We start from the raw sequence: 20,978 nt of genomic DNA on the forward strand, positions 1-20,978 counted from the left end.
TTAAGAGTGGCTTAAGTCTGCAAAAGGGATCACAGCCTTAACAGCGCAAATATACCTACCCAAACCAGCCCATGGGGTGTTAAAAATCGCGGGAGAAGAAGGGTTAAAAAGCCTGCCTGCCTCGCTCCTTCCCTTTTTAATGGGAAATGCAGCTGTTTCTCCTCCTCTCTCTCTCCCCCCCCCCCGTCTTCTAATTTCGATCCTGCTGGAGATAATGATGAGCCGCGGGGGTGGGGGGGGGGAGAGGAAGGGGTGCAATTAAATTGCGCGGCGTTGCAACGCATGAGCCCTCTCGGCGCCGCCTCTCCGACGCCCCCCACCCCCAAAGGAGGCGCTCCCCTCTAGGGGTGAACTTTAAAAACGCGCGCGCACGCACACACACGTGTAAATAATACTAATAATGACGGCGACCACAACTGCAAGCAAAATAATAATAATGATAAATAAGAGACTACAATTGCCATGATAATATAAATAATAATAAATGACAGACGGCAATTCTCAGCAAATTGATATTAATTAGCAATAGGCTGCAATTGCCAGCAAAATGATAATATACACTTGCCAGCAAAATAATAATAACAGACTACAATTCCCAATACTGCAATAAAAGCAGAATCATAGAATAGATTACAATTGGCAGCAAAATAATAATAAACTACAATTATTATTATTAATAATAATAACTAGACTACAATTCCCATCATAATCAACATTAATAAAAGACTACAATTCCCAGCAAAATCACCCTCATCAATAAAAAACTACAATCCCCAGCGAGGGGGGGTCTTTCTCCTCCGTGCTTGCCATAGCAAGCGAGCAGCAAGGCATGCTGGGAATTGCAGTTCCTTCGCCCCCACCGCTTTCCTCGCGACTGCCCGCGGGGAGTCTCTGCCCGTTCTCGGCGCCTCCCTTTTTACATCTGGAGCGTGGGGGGATCCGGCGGGAATGGGTAGGAGCCGCCGCGCGGGGGGGGGGGGGAGCCAGCGGGGCTGGGGTTTGCACTTTGGGCCTTAGAGAAGCCTCCGCGTCAGCCGAAGACGCTTTTCAGAGCAAGAAATGTGAGCTGTGAAAAAGAGAAAGAAAAAGAAAGAAAGAACCCAAATTAATAAATTCCCCCTTTTTTTGGTTTGGTTGGTTCTGCCCTTGGGCGATCAATGAGCCTCCGGGAGGCTGCCGTAACCGCCTGCCTGCCTGCCTTCGCCCACGGAAAAAACTGCAAGAGATCCAGCCAGGAGGAAGAAGCTTTGGGAAGAGATGCAAAGAGGGATCGGACTTTTGGATCTCTCCCCCCCCACCCCCCACAGAGCAGCTGCTTTGCATGCAGAAGATCCCCTAGTTAGTAGCGAGGATTCTGAAGTAGCTGGACCAGTGGTCTGACTTGGTAAAAAGCAGCCCCCTCTGTTCCTGGGAGGTGCTTTGGCTTAGTGGTAGAGCACCTGCTTTGCATGCAGAAGTTCCCAGGTCCAGCCCCCCTCCGGCATTCCAAGCAAGGCAGGCGAAAAACTTCCTGAAACTCTGGAGAGTTACTGCTGGTCAGTGCAACAGGACTGGGCTAAATGGAACAACAGCCTGGCTCCGTGGAAGGTAGGGTACCAGTTCTGCATGCAGAAGGTTGCCGATTCAGTCATTGGCATTGGGGCTTCTGTGTGCAAAGCAGATGCTCTACCACTGAGCTGCTGCCCATTCCCTAAAAATAAAGGAAGATTCTAGTCCTCATGGTTCCGAATGTTGAACACAGGAAGCTGCCTTCCCCTGCATCTTGCTCACTACCACATGCACTCATTGGCAATAGCTCTCTAGGGCTTGAAAGTCTTTCCCAGCTCTGCTTGGAGATGCCCTTGGAGATTGAACCTGGGAACCTCTGCATTCAAAGCCAATGGCCTGCTGCTGAGCTGCATCCTTACCCTGATCAAAGAGCAAGGCCTGCTTGTTTTATCCTCCATGCCCCTTCTTCTTTACCTGGAAGAGCCTTAGAGGTGTGCTCAGAGCACCCCCTATTATTATTCCAAAAGCAGGCCCATCCCACGCAGTGTGTGCCCCTGCTGGCATGCAGATGCCCTAGTTGGCTGCTCAGTTTCAGCTCTCTTGCACTGCAGGCTCCAGGGATGAAAACACTCCAGGAACTAAGAACGAAAGCCAATCCTACGCTGTTTTTAAGCAGATGGCCATCTGTCAGGGGTTCTTTAGCTGTGACTCCTGCTTTGTAGGGGGTTGGACTAGATGCCTCTTGGGGTCCCTTCCCGCTCTACAATTCTATGATTATATGAAATACATTTCCTCCCAGGGAAGTGCATGTATTCAATGACCTCTGTGTAGCCATGATGCTTTTAAAAGCATATTGCAAGCTGGCTCTTGCTTGGGAATAAGAGGAATCCCGGATCAAGCCAATGGCCCATCTTGTCCAGCATCCTGTTCTCACTGTGGCCAACCAGATGTCTGTTATAAGAAGCCTGCAAGCAGGAGCTGCTGGAGCGAGTTGCTTGATTGGAGCTGGCCTTGCAGTGACTTGGCCCACCCTCGTTGACATGTGGCCCTCAGAAAGCTGACAAAAGTCCCCTGTCCCTGAGTTATCAAAACTTTGAAAGATTCATTTTTGCATACCTGAAGCTGGAAGGAAATCATAGGATTGTAGAGTTCGAAGGTACCCCAAGGCCATTGAGTCCAGCCCATGCAATGCAAGATTCACAACTAAAGAATCCTGGATAGATGGCCATCCAACTTAAAACCTCCCAGAAAGGAGTCTCCACCACCTTCTAAGGGAGTCTGTTCCCCCATTAAACAGCTCTTGACGTTCAGAAAGTTCTTGCTAAAGCTTAGTTGGAATCTCCTTTCCTTGTCATTTGAATCCCTTGGTTTGGTTCCTACTCTCCAGAACAGCAGAAAATGAGCCTGCACCTTCTTACGAGGGAGTCCGTTCCATCGTCAAACAGCTTATAATTGGGGAGACAGGATGAGATTTTTATTTTGACATCCCTCTCCCAAAGGGCTGCCTGGCGGTACCCAGTCGCTGCCTTTTTCAAAGATGTGGGCTAGAACCTCTGACACAGATCACTGTGTAGAACATAACAAAATGTTGGTAGACTTTGCAAGGGCTTCTAGCAGGAGTTCATGGAGTGGACCAGGGTATGTGTCTGTGTGGGTTACCAGCTGAAAGCAACTGGAGATGTGTGCCCTGGAGGCAAGGGGTTTAGTAGTAATAAGAATAAAAATAAAGTTCCTGTACACACATATTTTTTGAATGCCCCCAAATTAGAAGAATGGCAGCTCCAATTCTCTCCCCTGTCCCCGCAAAGGATTTCAGCTCATTGCCCAAGTATAGCTGAAATGAAACAACTGATTTTGAAAGGGTGCTGGCCAATTATGTATAGTCTTAGGCACCACAAATGTAGAGTAGGTCCAGAAATCTACATTGGTTCTGTTTGCTTGTTGGGCATTAATTTCCCTTAAGTATTTAGACAAACAAAAATAGAGCTTCATTGCCAGTAGGAAGAGTTGCAGCCTTAATCATTCTAGCATTCCCTCTGCTTCACAATATTCTTTTATTAAATAAGTGACTTCACTTGCTTTATTTATTTATTCCTGATTCCTGGTTTTTCTGATTTCTGATTTTTCTGATTTTTCGATTTCAAAATTCAAAAAATCATAACATCAAAAACACACATACAAAAGCAAATGAAAAGCAAAAAGCAAACTAAACAAATAAAACAAAAAATTATTGATTGATTTTTCCTGATTCTTGATTTTTTCTGATTTTTCTGATTTTTTTATTTTTGTGATTTCTGATTTTTATGATTTCTGATTTTTGTGATTTCTGATTTTTTTATTTCAAAAATCAAACAATCAAAAAATCAGAAACACATACAAATAGCAAATAAACAAAAAGCAAACAAAAAAGCAAACTAACAAAAAAAATCAGCTGCATTTTTTAAAAGATAGGAATAAAATGTTTCTAAGTATATGTGTCATAACATGAGCTAGCCTTTTCTTTTTTATCTAGTTGTTTACAAAATTGAAAGTAGACATTTTTTTGGTCAATTTGTTCAGACGTAATTGTGTCTGAATGTCCAGTCTATGTAATAATATAAGCTGCATAAATCAGTATATTTTCTCCATCCCTTTTATTTCAAGAGTTGTCAGTCTTAAGAGATGAATGCATCATTCATTCTTTCATCTCTTAGCATTGGAAATTTTGACTTTGTACCACCCCAGTGCAACTGGGATGTTTGTGGAGGAAACTTTTGAGACTCAAAAGTTCAGATATATGTTTTTTTTAATCAACTAAATAGATTGGGTGTGTGGGGGTTAACGGGGACAAGTACCAAGGGATCTAGTGACAAATATTTTTTTAAAATAAAAATAAAGTGAAAAGCATAACATTGAATCCGGAATAGAAACATTTTTAGACCTTGTTTTTGGAGGCAGTAATGTTCGAAAGCACGCCAAAAAGTACAAGTAGATAAATAGGTACCGCTCCAGTGGGAAGGTAAACGGCGTTTCCGTGCACTGCTCTGGTTCACCAGAAGCGGCTTAGTCCTGCTGGCCACATGACCCGGAAGCTGTACGCCAGCTCCCTCAGCCAGTAAAGTGAGATGAGTGCCAGAGTCATCCACGACTGGACCTAACAGTCAGGGGTCCCTTTACCTTTACCTTTTAATGTTTGTGAATACCAGTTGCTGGCAACCAGAGGTGGGCAGAGGGCTGTTGTTCTCAGGTCCTTCTTGTGGGCTTCCCATTTGGGCACCTGGTTGGCCACTGTGAGAACAGGAGGCTGGACTAGATGGACCTCCTTTGTCCTGACCCAGCAGGGCTCTTCTTAGGTTCTTGTTTTCAAAACAGGCTCTTTCATTAACGGAAAAGCTGTGTTTTCCTTCCTGTGCCCTCAATTTTATAAGGCAGTTAGAGCAACAAAAAGTGAGAGCTGCAACAAAATATTGCAGCGTGGAGTGTTATTCAGGCGTTCAGGTCAGCCAGCCACCCTCTCCCAGGATACTCCATTGCATTGTTGTTACCCCCACCCTTTGTCAGTCAGCATTCTGTGGCCACTGAGCATGGATTATTATTGTTGTTTTTGGTCCCCTTAGTTACACACTATAAAGATAATTTGGTTTCCTCATAGTCTGCTAATAAATATCTCCATTTTATCTTTTCTTGGCTCCATTTCTCTTCCATAGCTATCGGTGCTCAACCCCTGAGTTTGGGCAATTGTGAATGAAGTCAGTTCACTTTCAGATGTGAACAGATCCGAATTCTGCACCCATTCCTATTTGATCATAGAATAAAATTTGTTGTTGCTGTTGAAATGAACCCTGTAATGTAGCTTATCATATGATTTCCGCCCCTGGTTTCCTGGATTCTGGTCTCGCGTTCTCACAAAAAACCAACAACATATATATACACCCCCCCCCCTTCTGACAGCCTTTCCTGCTGTGTAATACGGTACAGTGTGATGGTTTGCTCCAGGAGTCTCAGCTGGGTGTAGACATGGACAACACCCCAAAAGGAGCACTTCAAATATCTGATTGCTCCTGACAGGAACTCCACCCCCCCCCCAGCTCTTGCACATGCTCTGAATCCTATTAGAACCCACATCACTTCCATTTTGCTCTGGATTTTCCCAATAATGAGTTGTTGATAAAGAGCCCAGGAATAGAGAACACTAGCAGGTAAGTCAGGAGTGAACTTTTAATCTGTGAACTGCTTTGTATTGGTTATGATTGTTTTATGGGAATATGCAAGTAAACTCCCTAAACTCCTTAAATATACTAAGGGAAGCTGCCTTCCATTGTTCAAGGATGTGTGTGCACTTGTGAAGAGATCCATGACTTGGAGCACAGAAGGCAGATTGAGAGTATGTGGGAAAAAATCATAGGGGAGAAACAGCAGTGACCTGCTTTGTCTGCTAAAGACCACCAAACCAGACTGAAGACTTGGGTGATGCTTTCTGATGCTTTCCTAGAGCAGATTACTAAACACTCAAAAAAGAGAGCTACAGTAGAGATGGGCAACTTCAACTGCCGCGGTATCTGCTGGGACTGTAAGGTCCAACAAATTCCTCCAATCCCTTGCTGAAAATTTCATTTCCCAGAAGGAGATAATCGTATCTTGAACCTGGTCCTCACCAAGGGGAAAGAACTGATTGACTGAACTGGGAAACTTGGGAGGAAGTGATCATGACCTCCTGGGTTTCATGATTACAGAGGCAAGGTAAAACTGAGTAGTCAAACATGCACACTTGACTTTAAGAAGGCTGATTTCAAAAAGCTTAATGAGCTACTGGGTGAAATTCCACAGTCAGAAAAACTTTTTTTTTTTTTTTTAAAAAGGAGTTCAAGATGGTTGCTAGTTTCTTAAGGGGATGGGCTGCTCAAGACATGGGCCAAGCACTTCCACCCAATTTCCCAAATTATACCAACAACACAGAGCTACAATTTAGCATCACTTATTCTCTGTAGCATCTATTCTTGCATGTGTGGCCGTGCCTAGGAACTCCCTCCATATTGATATTATTGTACTGTTGATTTCGACGCCTTCTAAAAACACATTTGTTCAGGCAAGTCCACCCAGATGTGTAATTCTATTGTGCACATTGGTTTTTAAAAAATATATTGAATTTATCTGTATTTTCATAATTTTATTGGGTCTATTGTTTTTAAATTCTGCTTTTTGCTGTATTTAAATGAGCATTTTATACCATTTCACGTAGAGATTTCAAACAGTATATAAAGCTATACAAATAAAAAAAATAATTAAATAATTTGTGAGCAATGGAAATAATAAGAACATAAGAGCCCTGCTGGATCAGGCCTGTGGCCCAGCTAGTTCAACATCCTGTTTTCAGAGTGTCCAACAAAACTTTTCTCCCTCTCTTATAACACTAGAACTCATGGACAGTGAATGAAGCTGAGTGTTGGAAGATTCAGGAGGGGGGGGGGAGTCATTTTTCACGCAATGCAGAGTTAAACTGTGCAACCCACTCCCTCAGAGGGCAGTAATAGCCTACAACTTGGACGGTTTTAAAAGAGTATTAGAAAAAATCATGGAGAAAAAGGCTATTTATGGCTACTAGCCATGATGGCTATGCTCTTCCCACAGTGGAGAGAGGCAGTAATGCTTCTGGATAGCAGTTGCTAGAAAAAGCAGGAGTGGAGAGGGCTCTTTTGCTTGGATCCTGCTTGAGGGTAGGCCACTGTGAGAATAGGATGCTGGACTCAGTGCTGGATTTACGTATAAGCTAAACAAGCTATAGCTTAGGGCCTCGCTCTCTTGCCCCCCCCCCCAATTTACTACTTCTTAACTGTATTTCAGTTCAACAATTACTTTGATAAAATACATATTTTGTTATGCTAACTGCCTCTCATCTCAAGACGGGGCTCCACCCATTTACTGACTAGCACATTCTTTGGATGTTAATATTCTGGTTTAACATCCCAGACCATTACTAGGCTTTGTTCTCCTAAGGACCCACAAGCTATCACCAGGCTTGCCTAGCTGTATCTGGGGCTTCAGAATTTGGCACAGTTTAACTTCCCAAACCTTGATTAATTCTGTTTTTATTGAATCCAGAGATTCATGGTATATGGCACCCTACAAACACATAACAGTGGTTTTCAAAGTAACGGGAAAAAATGGAATCAATCTTTTTTTCTTTTTATGGTCCCTGGTTCATGGAACCTTCCAAGCCAGAAGTGGTTTTGTGCCATGTGAAAGATCACTTAAGATGTGAAACTCGGAAGATGTGGAAGATGGAATAAAGTGTTGTTTGAAAGCATCCTAAGAAAATGTCAAAACACATGAAGAGTGGAATGTGCATGTTTTCAATTATTTCCCCCAACAATTATGACCTTAAATCTAAAAGGACTAAAAAACCTATGTAAAATAATTAACTTGAAGATGAAATGGAAATTGTTCAGAGCTCCTCCCCAAAACAAACTTAATTCATGTCCCAGTCACTCCGCAATTATTGGAATTGGTTTCAGGTATCATTCAGAGATTTTCAAACTAATTTGGTGAACTTTGTTAAACTGATCTACAGTTCATTCCAAGCACTGCTGTGTCCTACCTTACAAGGCTGCTGTGTAAATTCCAAAGGCAATCTAGCAGAATATGATATGAACTATCTGAATAAATGGGAGGCCCGCTGCATGGGATTATGGCCGCTTCTGGAAGGGAAATAGCAAACATTTCATTTCTGAGAGCACAGACTCCTGGGCATTTGAGCATCCACAATGCTGGTCAGTATGCAGGAGACACGTCCCTGATTTCTGTGGATCCCATGGCGTGAACGAAGTCACTTCCTCTGAAACTACCTTTTTAGAGTTTCCTATAAGCCACCAGCCACTTATCCAGAAGGATAGATTTCTGAATGGGGCTTCAGTGGGGGGTTGTGAGGTGGGGAGGGGAAGAGTGTGTGGAATAAAAGGTGTTGTGATCCTTTTGAATGACACCTTACAATCGTGACCCTTGTGCCGCTGGGGACTGAGTGCTGCCTGTGTGAAATACACCTTTGCAAGACTGAAAATCGTGGTGTGTGTGTTTTAAGTATTAATATATATGGGGGGTGTTGACTGGGGAGGACATTGCGGTCATCCGTGGCACTGTCCCCCCTTAGGCTGAAAAAGTCCCCGGCAATAGCTTTTTTTTACTTGCCTGCAGCTGATGAGTGAATGTCCCAGTGACCACTGGAGGTCACTTTTTCAATAATATAGTTCAATCCAACTTTATTTGAGCGAATATCTTTTCATGCCGTAGTATCTCTCATAAGCCGCCAGGCACAGGGAGAGAAAGAGAGGGAGAGAGAGGGGGAGAGGGGGAGAGAAGCAGCAGCAGAAAGATGAACAAATAATAGCAGAGGAAAGGAGGAACGAACTCTTAGCCAAACCAGAATAAATGGCGAAATACGGTATGTTGCTTATGGGAGAGGAAAGATAAAGGTTTGGAAAAATTGTTGCATCAGACCTGACTCATGCAATGTTCTCTGCAAAAGTTCCTAAAGGATTGCATCTTATGCTAAATAGGCTATGTTGAAAGTCTCCAGGTGGACCAGGGACCCTGATTGCTGTGTTTCTTTCATTGCAGGGGTCATACAACCGGGGAGAGCTGCTCTTCCAAAACTGTGTGCCAGGCCAAGGAAGGCTAAAGTGATGTTGAAGAATGGCCAATTTTGCCACAAGAAATAAATACATGTATTAAAAATGTTAGTTTTAGATGAGCATGCCTAGTTGTGTCTCTGCATCACTAGCCTCAACCCTGCCATGTTGGAATCCCTTGCAGACGACCGCAGTGCCTGGGGAGAGGCAGTCAAGCTGTGTATCCATTAGCAGTGACCAGATGAGAAATGACTGCTGAGAGGAGTGCAGAGAGAAGAAATGCTATGGTGTATCTGCATATGCACAACCGGACAAATTCATCTGCCCCAGCTGCAACAAAACATGTCTCTCCCATATTGGCCTACAACCACAGTGGGCGCTGCAACCTTCCAACAGCTTGACCTCACCCCCAAAGGCACACTCCTCCATTGTCTCCCGAGACACATAGATGCCAACAGCCAAATTGTGTCTCTGCATGAGTAACAGCTCTGGGTTTATATTCTCCCTCTCAATCCACATCTCTACTGTTGCTGGAGTGTTCAGTTCTGAGAGCGACAGGATTGCTTATTGCCAGAGGAAGCTGCTATGCATCTCTGGATGAGGTGATGTTGCTTATGCGTTTCCCATCTTCCAGTCAGTTTCTGCTGGGGTGGGCAAGTAGTTGCATTGTGGGCCTCTGGTGCCATTGGATCACACAGGCACTCCCAGTGCAAAGATGCAGCATAAATACCCAAGGGAGGCTTCCAAGTTGTGTCTTTGCATGAGTCTCTGCTCTGGGCTTGTCCTCTTCCTAGACAGCTTCTGCCAAGGATGGACAATCTGCCATATATTAGCATCACATATCCTCAGATCTTTCAATCACTCCCAGTTATGGCTGATGGCAGATTCAGAGGAGACTGCCTGAGGCATCTCTGGTTGAGTGACTGCTTTGGGCTTGCCGCCTCCTCACCAGTTCCTATATGGACACTAAACTGGGAGGGGCAGCTAATGCTGCAGAAGACAGAATCAGGATTCAAGATGCCCTTAACAGATTGGAGAACTGGGCCCAAACTAATGGAATGAATTTCAAAAGGGAGAAATGTATAGTTCTACGCTTTGCCAGGAATAACCAGCAGCATAAATATAAGATGGGGGGCACCTGACTTGCAAGTAGTACATATGAAAAGGATCTAGTGGTCTTAGTAGACCACAAGCTTAACATGAGTCAACAGTGTGATACAGCAGTAAAAAAACAAACCAACTAATGGGATTCTAGGCTTCATCAACAGATGTATAGTGTGCATATGAAAGTTTAGTAATAGTAGTAGTGTTCTATTCTGCCTTGGTCAGGCCACACCTGTGGGCACCACACCAGTTCTGGGCACCACAATTTAAGAAACAAATTGACAAGTTGCAGCCAAGGTGATAAAGGGTGTGGAAACCAAGCCTTATGAGGAACAGTTGAGGGAGTTTGGTATATTTAGGGTGGGAAAGAGGAGATTGAGAGGAGATATGATATCTATTTTCAAATATCTAAAGGGTTGACACATGGAAGATGGAACATGCTTGTCTTCTCCTGCTCTGGAGATTGGGACCAATGCCTTCAAGTTACGAGAAAGGAGATCTTAGCTAAACATCAGGAATAACTTTGTGATGGTAAGAGCCGTTCGACAGTGGAATGGACTCCATTGTGAGGTGGATTCCTGCATTTCAGGGAATTGGACTAGATGATCCTCAGGGTCCCTTCCAACTCTGCTATTCTACTTTATGATTCTATGATATTGTGCAGAACTGACCAAGGGCTGCATCGTTATGTGTGTGTGCACATTCTGAGTTTCCCTATTCCTGGTCTCAGAGGACTACCAGGAAAGGAGCCTGCTCCTTTAAGGAGAATGAGTAGAACCCCATTCAGGGCATGTTGAACACCTTCTAACTGGGAAGGCCAACCAGCTACCAAGAGTGCCTTCACCATGTCTGGATTGACTGGTAGTTTATGGTCTACCATCCACTCCATGACCAAGCCCAGGTAGTCATAAAATACTCTCTTTCCAGTGCATCCTGGCTTTGAAAGATGGGCTTGAATTAGCTGTGCTAATAGATCAGTTTGGAACATCCATGAGACACTGTCATAAACCTTTCTACTCATCATAGCATGTCTGCTGCTGCATAATCACCCCCCAAAAAACACCTGAAACCCTCTCCCCCATATCTGCTGACACAGAGGTATGAGGAGCAGGAAGCGAGAGGAATGGCTTGGCATTTAGACTCAGAGTGGGGTGATTCATTATCCCAGTTGGGTTTAGAGCCCACTCAACACAGTAAGGAAGGGAACAGCCACACAAAAAAGCTGGACCTTATTAACGTTTCCCAAAATGCCTCCTGTGGTTTCTAGCAAATGGTATTCAGAAGCAGAGTATACACATCACCCAATGCTCTTTTAAAGCCATTGAGTTTGGGACTTCCGGGGTCAGCGCCAGCGGCTAATGGCGGAGCTCCTCTAAGCAGAGGAACTAGCTCCGTGAAAATTGGGTCGCCCGCCACAGCGAAGGCGGGGACCCACTAGAAATCTCAGGTGGAGGAAGCCTGTGAACGTGGGGGTTCGGCAGGGCACCTGGAGCACCCCCTACTCGCGGGGAATCCCTTTTAAGGGCTCCGGAGCAAAGTGGGGTGAGCGGCGCGGTGGTGCGAACTGATTGCTACTTTCACGGAGTGAAGCCACACAGCCATTGCCGGGGAGCGCTGACTTTTTTCCTGTGGACATTTGGATCTAAAGTAACTAACCGTGAGTAAAGTGAAGAAATTGGACTTTTAATAAGTTGAATTTGGCTACGAACGGGGGAGGCGTAAAACAGGAAGTCCACCTTCCTCTTTTTGTAAATAGTGGGAAGCAAGGAGGTTTAAACTAAAGCCTGAAAGACTGCTTTTGACATCTAAATCTTCAGTATAAAAATAGCGAACCCCCCCTTGGTTGCAGGGGAAAAGGGGGGGGGATTTCTGGACATTATTTGCCTGCAGAAAAAGAGGGTAAAAGCTAAATTTCCACCACTCGGAACCTGGGAACGGCAGCCATTAAAATTGCTGCATTGTGAAGCTCCGCATTGACTGGGTACAGACTATTTGACTGTCAGTGAGTGAAACATTGTTTCAATTATTTTCTCTTGGCTTAAAAGTTTCAACTACGTTTCTGAACTAAAGTTAAGGTTTGATACTAACTATACTGGCATAACTTGTTAGAGTAACTTTTAAAGAGAAAAACAAAAAGAAAAGGATACTTTGGACTAATAAAAGGTAAACAACAACTACTTCCCTCTAGAGGAGGATTTTGAAACTGTTATAAGGAGTGGAATTTTCCAGTTTTAAAGATAAAACCCTGGGACTGTACCTGACCTTGAAGGCCTTGAGTGTTATGGCAGATGGGAAGGAAAAAATAGACTCATTACAAGAAAAGACAACTAGATCTGGTAGGATCTTTCGGAGAGCTTCTACATCTGGCCCTTCTGCTCCCTCTGCAGCTGTGTCAATCTATACTAAACCAAAAGGAGGAATGCCCTCGGAAGAAGATTGGGCTCTTGTTTTAAGTAAAATTAACAACTCTTTGGAACAAATGAATAAAAAATTGGACCAAAATACACAAAGTATAAAAAGCTTGGAACAAAAGGTTAATTCTAACACAGAAGCTATAGAGACATTAGTTAAGGAATCTAATTCAACTAGACAGACTGCAGAGGAAGCCAAGGAAAAGATTGTTACTGTCGAAGCGAAGGTAGCACAATTGGAAATAGAGGTCCCAGATGTGTGGAAACAAGTACAAGACCAGAAGCAGATGCTTTCTATGTTTGAGCTCAAGGAGAAACAGACAAATTTGAGAATCCGGAGAGTACCAGAACTAGAAAAAGACTCCTTGATAGACTTTCTTACAGAGGAATTTGCAGCCTTTTGGAATCGGGACTTACAAAAAGAGGAGTTTAAAATTGTGAGGGCCTTTAGACTTGGAAGAGGAGGGAAGAAGGAGAAGAACAGAATAAGAGACTGTTTGATTGCACTCCGATCGAAGGAAGAGAGGGATAAAATCTTGAGTTGGCATTACGAGGAGGCCTTGACAATACACCAATTTAGAGTGGAGATATTTAAAGATATTCCTAAATATCTTTTAGATTTGAGATTTAATTTCAGAGATTTGGTTGAACTGCTGAGAAGGAACAGAATCAATTTTCATGGGAATTTCCTCAAGGCCTATCCTTTAGCTTTAAAGGAAGAAAAATAAAGATAAGATCAGTAGAGGATAAAATAAAGTTCCTGCACAACCACGAAGAAGACCTACAGAAGGGAATCGGAAAAGAGCCAACAACACCGGAAAGAGGGTCACCAGATAGAGGATTGGAGTACGGAAGAGAGCATCAACAAAAAAGATACTTTGGATACCTTGGACATTTCATCACTGTCTTTTGGACTGGACCCCCCTGATAAGGAGCCAACACTACTACCACCAACAGAAGAGGAGCAAGATCTGGGGGCAGTTGGGGGAGTACCAAAGTAATCTCAGGATGGCGCTGCAAGCCCTGAGCTGGAATGTGCATGGCCTTAACATTTCAGAGAAAAGGCGCCGAGTGTTTCATTTATTGAAAAAAGAGCAACTGGACTTGATTTGTTTACAAGAAACGCATGTGACAAGGTTACACAGGAAATTATTAAGCAACAAAAAATTAGGCCAAGAATTTATTTCATCGGATAAAGTTAAAAAAAGAGGAGTGGTTCTCTACGCAAAGGAGAACCTATCACCTAAATTTATCTTTAAAGATGAACAAGGAAGACTTGTAGCAATTGAAATCCAATTTCAAGGAGATAAATTTTTGGTGATAGGTATCTATGCACCAAATGAAGGGAAATCAGAATTCTTTAAAAAGCTACATGAAATCTTGATGGACTATTTGGATTACAATATGATTCTAATGGGAGACATGAATGGTGTCGTATCTACGAATATGGATAAGGCGCAAAGACAAACAATCACTAAAGATGGAAGACTACCAAAAACATTTTTTGATATGATTGAAAATTTAGACTTAATTGACATTTGGAGAATGAAGGATCCTCTGGGAAGAGAGGGAACTTTCTTCTCGGAGGCAAAAATGACATGGACAAGAATTGACCAAATCTGGGTAGCTAGAGGACTGGCTCCAAAGATCAGCAAGGTTGAAATTTGTCCAAAGACCAGCTCTGATCATAATGCTGTGAAGATGGAAATGAAATTAATGCCAACTGGTTCCTTCAGATGGAGGATGAATGACTCTTTGTTTAGGAATGATGAATTTATTAAAAAGGCCCAAAAAACTTTGAAAGATTATTTTGAGATAAATATGAATACTACAGTGGAAAAAAGAGTAATCTGGGACGCAAGTAAAGCCGTAATGAGAGGTTTTTTGATACAACAGAATGCAATTAAGAAGAGAATGCAAAATGAGAAAAAAGATAAAATTTTGGAAAAAAATAAAAGAAGGAGAGAAGAAACTGAGGGCGAAACCAAAGTCCCAGGAAATTTTAAAAGAAATAAAGCTTTACCAAGTACAATATATGAAAATGATGAATCAGGAAATAGAATGGAAGATTAAACAGATGAGACAAAAGACATTTGAATCAGCAAATAAGTGTGGGAAACTGCTGGCTTGGCAATTGAAAAAAAGACAAAAATTAAATACTATCACGAATCCAGAAGTGGAAGGAAAGAATATACAGAATCCAGCTGAAATTAGAAGGTGCTTCCAGAGGTATTTCAAACAATTATATACACAAGAAAAGCAGAATGAAATGGACATTGATAAATTCCTGGAAATAAATGGATTACAAAAAAATTCCCAAGAAAATAAATTAATGCTTGATTATAAAATAACAGATCAGGAAGTAGAAGGGGCCATCCAGAATATGCAACTAGGTAAATCTGGACTGACTTCTAGATACTACAGATCTTTGAAAGAATGGTTAATACAACCATTAAAGGAAGTCTGTAATGAAATATTGGAAGGGAAAAGGGCACCTGAGTCATGGAAAGAAGCATACATTACACTTATACCAAAATTAGAGTCTGAAAAGATGCAACTTAAAAACTACCGTCCCATATCACTGCTTAATGTGGATTATATGGCTAAAAGATTAAAAAAGGTGTTAGCAGAAGAAATTCATAAAGACCAAGCGGGCTTTCTCCCGGGCAGGCATTTGTCTGATAATACGAGGAATATAATTAATATTCTAGAAAAGTTACAAGTGAAGATTAACACTAAAGCAGTTCTGATTTTTGTGGACGCGGAGAAAGCCTATGACAATATTTCCTGGAGTATTATGAAGAAGAATTTATCGGGTATGGGGGTTGGTAAAAGCTTTGGAAATGGCATAGGTGCAATTTACTCAGAACAAAAGGCCAAATTAATTGTGAATAACGTAGTGACGGAAGAATTCAAGATTGAGAAAGGAACACGACAGGGCTGCCCAATCTCTCCATTGCTTTTTATTTCGGTCCTGGAGGTTCTGTTAAATATGATTAGAAGGGACCAATTGGTTAAAGGTATACAAGTGGGAGCTAAACAGTACAAACTGAAAGCATTTGCAGATGACCTAGTATTGACTTTACAGGAGCCAGAATCAAGTACAAAAAGAGTATTAGAATTGATTCAAGAATTTGGCCAGGTAGCAGGTTTTAAGCTGAATAAGATGAAAACTAAGGTTCTGGAGAAAAACCTGAATGTGATTGAGAGAGAGAAGTTTCAGAGGGAGACAGGTCTGACACTGGTTAAGAAAGTGAAATATTTAGGGGTTAATATGACTGCTAAGAATGTGAATCTATTTAAGGATAATTATGAAAAATGTTGGACTGAAGTGAAAAAAGATTTAGAAATATGGTCAAATTTGAAGCTATCGTTGCTAGGCTGAATTGCTGTGATAAAAATGAATGTATTGCCAAGAATGTTATTTCTGTTTCAATCACTGCAAATTTTGGACAAAATGGACTGTTTCAAGAAGTGGCAGAGAGATATTTCTAGATTTGTCTGGCAGGGCAAGAAGCCTCGTATAAAATTTAAGATTTTAACTGATGCTAAAGAAAGAGGGGGATTTGCCCTGCCAGACTTAAAACTTTATTATGAATCAGCCGCTTTTTGCTGGCTGAGAGAATGGATGCTTCTTGAAAACACAGATGTTTTGGATTTGGAAGGTTTCAATAATGTATTTGGTTGGCATGCATATTTGTGGTATGATAAGGTCAAAGCACACAAAGCGTTCAAAAACCATATTGTAAGAAAAGCACTGTTTAATGTCTGGATAAGATATAAGGATTTGTTAGAAAATAAAACCCCAAGATGGCTGTCACCTATGGAGGCAAAGGCCCAGAAAAAACTCAATATGGAGGCCAAATGGCCGAAGTATTGGGAAATTTTGGAACAAGAGGGTGACAGATTAAAATTACAGAGCTTTGAAAAATTAAAAAACAGAGTGCGAGATTGGCTCCATTATTACCAAATAATGGAGGCATATAATCAGGATAAAAAACTAGGTTTTCAGGTGGAAAAATCAAAGCTGGAAACAGAATTGTTAGACCCTAAAGTTAAGAATATGTCAAGAATGTATAACTTGCTGTTGAAATGGAATACTCAGGATGAAATGGTGAAATCTGCTATGATTAAATGGGCACAGGATGTTGGACATAATATTATGATGGCTGACTGGGAACAGTTATGGGCCACCGGTAAGAAATTTATGGCATGCAATGCCTTAAAAGAGAATTCAATGAAAATGATTTACAGGTGGTACATAACACCAGTCAAGCTTGCAAAAATTTATCATTTGCCCGATAATAAATGTTGGAAATGTAATGAAATTGAAGGTACATTCTTTCACCTTTGGTGGACATGCCCAAGGATTAAGGCTTTCTGGGAAATGATATATAATGAAATGAAAAAGGTATTTAAATATACCTTCCTGAAGAAACCAGAGGCCTTTCTCCTGGGCATTGTCGGCCAATTGGTGCCAAAGAAGGACAGAGGTTTTTTTCATGTACGCCACAACAGCAGCAAGAATACTCATCGCTAAGCATTGGAAGACACAAGACCTACCTACCAGGGAAGAATGGCAGATGAAGCTGATGGATTACATGGAATTGGCGGAAATGACTGGCAGAATCCGAGACCAGGGAGAAGAGTCGGTGGAAGAAGATTGGAAACAATTTAAAGTATATTTACAGAAATATTCTAAAATTAATGAATGTTAGAAGGATGCTGGAAAGAAGCTACATGACTTTAGTAGAAATACTATAAAGAATTAAGTATGAATAGATCGACATTGGGTAAAGGGGTAAATTTAAGGCTAAATTGTGTTAAGATAAATTATGGAACTAAATTTGAGAAAGAGGGAAAGAACTTGCTGGAATAATCAATTGAACTAGAATACAAAAAAGGAGGTGTGAGGAAGTCGAGGAAATAAGCAAATGAAAGATAAGGATATGAAAATACGGGGTTCTTTTTATTCTTGTTTGTTCTTTTTTGGGTTTTTAAAATGTTTTTTTTGTTTTTTGTTTGCCTTTTTTGTATTGTTGATTACTGTATTGACTTTTGTTTCTGAGGTTTTGTAATTGTTTATTGTTTGTATTTTTCTTTTGTTTCTCTTTTCTTTTTTCTTTGTAATGTTTAAACTTTAATAAATATCTTATATATATATATAAAAGCCATTGAGTTTGGTGGTCATTCTGTAGGAGTGAGTTCCATAGTTTAACTCTCGACTGTGTGAAGAACTTTCTTTTCTCCGACCTGCATCTCCAACATTCAGCTTCATTGGGTGTTCATGACTTCTAGTGTTAAGAGAGAAGGGGGAGGGGTTCTTTGCCCAGTCTCTCCATGCCAGGCTTCATTTTATAAACTTGTAGTGCATCACCTCTTGCACCTCTTTTCTCTAAACTACCGGTAAAAATCATGGTGGACATGGAGCTTCTGAAAATAGACACAACCCATTGTGCTTTTCACATCATGTGAATCACAATGTCCAGGCATGATGGATTAATCTAACCCCATGGCAAGAGGCAGCAAGTTAAGTAGCAGTACAGCATGGAAGAAGGTGGCACTGTACATTAAACCACTGAGCCTAGGACTTGCCGATCAGAAGGTCAGCGGTTCAAATCCCTGCGACGGGGTGAGCTCCTGTTGCTCGGTCCCTGCTCCTGCCAACCTAGCAGTTCGAAAGCACATCAAAGTTCAAGTAGATAAATAGGTACTGCTCCGGCGGGAAGGTAAACGGCGTTTCCGTGCGCTGCTCTGGTTCACCAGAAGCGGCTTAGTCATGCTGGCCACATGACCCGGAAGCTGTACGCCGACTCCCTCAGCCAATAAAGCAAGATGACCGCCGCAACCCCAGAGTCAGCCACAACTGGACCTAATGGTCAGGGGTCCCTTTACCTTTACCTTACAGCATGGAAGAATAGGCTGTTAGACCCTTTTATCTATCTTGTTTAGTTTGCTTACAGAGCTTTCCCATTTCTATCCCCCTCACAATGAATAGCCTACACTGTTAGTAAGTTTAATAAGCTTTACTTACAAAATCCACAGTTCTGACTCAAGGGTTATTCCATGCAGCAGCAAAGAGAACACAGGTGTCTTCATCATAACTTTTATGTGAAGAACATCCAGATTTCACATTACAACTGTTTACAGCTAGATTCTTCTCATGCAACAGAAAACTGCTTCCTTTATATTTATGCTCCTCTTATTTTGACTTGGTTGCTTAAATGAAGGGGATTTTGCTGGTTTGGGGGCTTCACAAAATTTATATATGTGTCTCTCTTTGTTACATATGAAACACACCTCTTTTGGATGGAGCCTTGGCTGTCCTCTGAGACTGGGACACATAGTTTGATTCAGTGAGATTTCCATTCCTGGCTGGAGAGATTTCTCTCCACACACTCCTCTCTCAAGTGCACATTCACACCAGTTAGCGTTAACCTTGGTTTGTCAACCATGAGAGTGGCCAAAAGTTTCAAATTTTCTTCCTAGTGACCCCAAGGAAATAGCAAACTTTCAGTTAATTATCCAGTTTGAAATCTGAAAGTTCTAGCTTCTCAATAATGGCTAGGAACTCTTATCACTTGATGGTACAGTCCTTCTTGGATTCAAGCTTTAATTTAAATATATATTTCCTCCATGCTCAATGAGAACATTACTTGTAAATCCAAAAGCCTTTTGTAAATTCTCAGTTATCTGAGCAGCTGTATCACATCTGTTAGTGTGAACCGTATGAGTATCTGAAATACTATCCAGAATACTAGACAGTGCTAGATCATTCTGCTGTTGCCATCTTCTCTGGGTTTTGCTTCCAAAATTCCTCTCACTCTCAGTCTGGCTTCCAAACACTTTTTCCACAGAATGAAATTGCTTTGAGTGAAACTAGGCAGTCCAGGAGTTCGTTCAGCTATGGAATTCTGGCTATTCATTTTAAAAATGAAAAAAGGGGGGGGGGAATCCCCCAAAGAACAAAAATGATGGCAGGAAAAAGTGTCAAAAATAAAACAAATAAAGCACCAAAAATCTCGACAAGAAAATAAAGCTCTTTTGCCTAGTTGCTGTCTAGTTGCATTGGAAGGGGTTGTGATGGCCTGGGATTCCGAGTCTGAGAGTGAACCGGAGGAATCCCAGCCGGCACAGGAGTCCCCGCCTCCAGGGCCGGCTGAACTGGGGCAAGGCCTAGATGCTGAGGAGCCTGCACCTGGGCCAGATCCTCAGGGGCAGGCACCAGGTGAGACCATTCTGGCCCCAGAGGTGCTGGAGGACTCAGTGGCTACAGGTGAGCCTCCCCCGGGGCCCAGTAACCCTTCGGCCTCTCCTGAACTGCAGAGGCTTAGGGCAGAGAGGCGAAGGGAACTGGTCTCTCCCAGGAGGAGTGCTCGCCTTAAGGCCAGGAGAGGCGGGGCTCCTGGGGGCCGGGACCGCCCCCAGCCTTAGAAGAAGATAAAGGTCAGGCAGCCCGGTCCCAGGTTGCGGGAGCAACGTCGTTGTGGAGTACCTGCTTTTACCCAGACCTAGATCTGCACTCCCGGTGTGCCTGTTCCTCGCCCGGCTTCCTGCTCCTGACTTTCCGGTGTTCCTGTTCCTCGCCCGGTTGCCCGCTTCTGCCTTACCAGTGTTCCGGTTCCCCGCCTGGCTTCCTGCTGCTGCCCTACCAGCGTTCCTGTTTCCCCGCCCGGCTCCCTGTTTTGGACCTCGCGTCTCGTCTAGTGATCGTCTACCCTGCTAGTGACTCTGGACTGAACCTCGGCTACGGTATTAGTACCTTTCCCCCCCGGGACCAGCACAGTTTGCTCCCGCCACACCCGCACTCCCTCTTTGTTGGGGTGCGTTCGGGAAGAGTCAGAGGCCATGGCCGACCAAGCGGCTACACTGTTGGCAATAGCCCAGGAGAACCAGGCCTTGACGCACACCGTGCAGCAGCTCAGTAACGCGGTTACGGCACTTCAGCAGCGGTTGGACGCCTTACTGGCTCCTGGGGCCGACGCCCCGGCTCCTGGCAAGTACCCAGTGGCCTTGCCTGAGAAATTTGATGGGCCCCCAGCCAGCTTTCCCATGTTCCTTGCCCAGGCCAAGCTGTATATTCAGGGGCGTGCCCGGAACTTCCCTGACGACCGTACCAAGGTGCACTTTTTGATTAGTTTGTTAAAGGACCAGGCGGCCAAGTGGGCGTTGCCGCTACTCAGGCAAGACTCCCCCTTGCTGGCGGACTATGTGGGGTTTTGCAATCTGTTGGAGGCTGCGTTCGGCAACCCCCAGAAGGGGAGTCAAGCCAACCGGGCGATTCGGCGGTTGAAACAGGGCAAGTCCACGGTGGCCGCATACACCACGGAATTCCGGCTGCTGGCACAGGACTTGACCTGGAATGACTCTGCTC

The 20,978-nt window shown here is 43.1% G+C and overlaps 1 long non-coding RNA gene across 2 annotated transcripts; it reads left to right on the forward strand.

The window, feature by feature from the left end:
- The first annotated feature begins 640 nt into the window (after positions 1 to 640).
- On the forward strand, positions 641 to 9,206 carry LOC308578499. Of its 2 annotated transcripts, none has more exons than XR_014003956.1 (2): positions 641 to 1,061; positions 9,079 to 9,206. It is a non-coding gene; the product is annotated as an uncharacterized lncRNA (long non-coding RNA). The 2 variants fall into 2 exon arrangements; XR_014003957.1 differs by lacking the exon at positions 641 to 1,061 and adding an exon at positions 4,325 to 5,666.
- Positions 9,207 to 20,978: the final 11,772 nt, after the last annotated feature.

Source organism: Podarcis bocagei (genome assembly GCF_964188305.1).
Source record: "Podarcis bocagei genome assembly, chromosome: Z".
In the NCBI taxonomy this organism is placed as follows: Eukaryota; Metazoa; Chordata; class Lepidosauria; order Squamata; family Lacertidae; genus Podarcis; species Podarcis bocagei.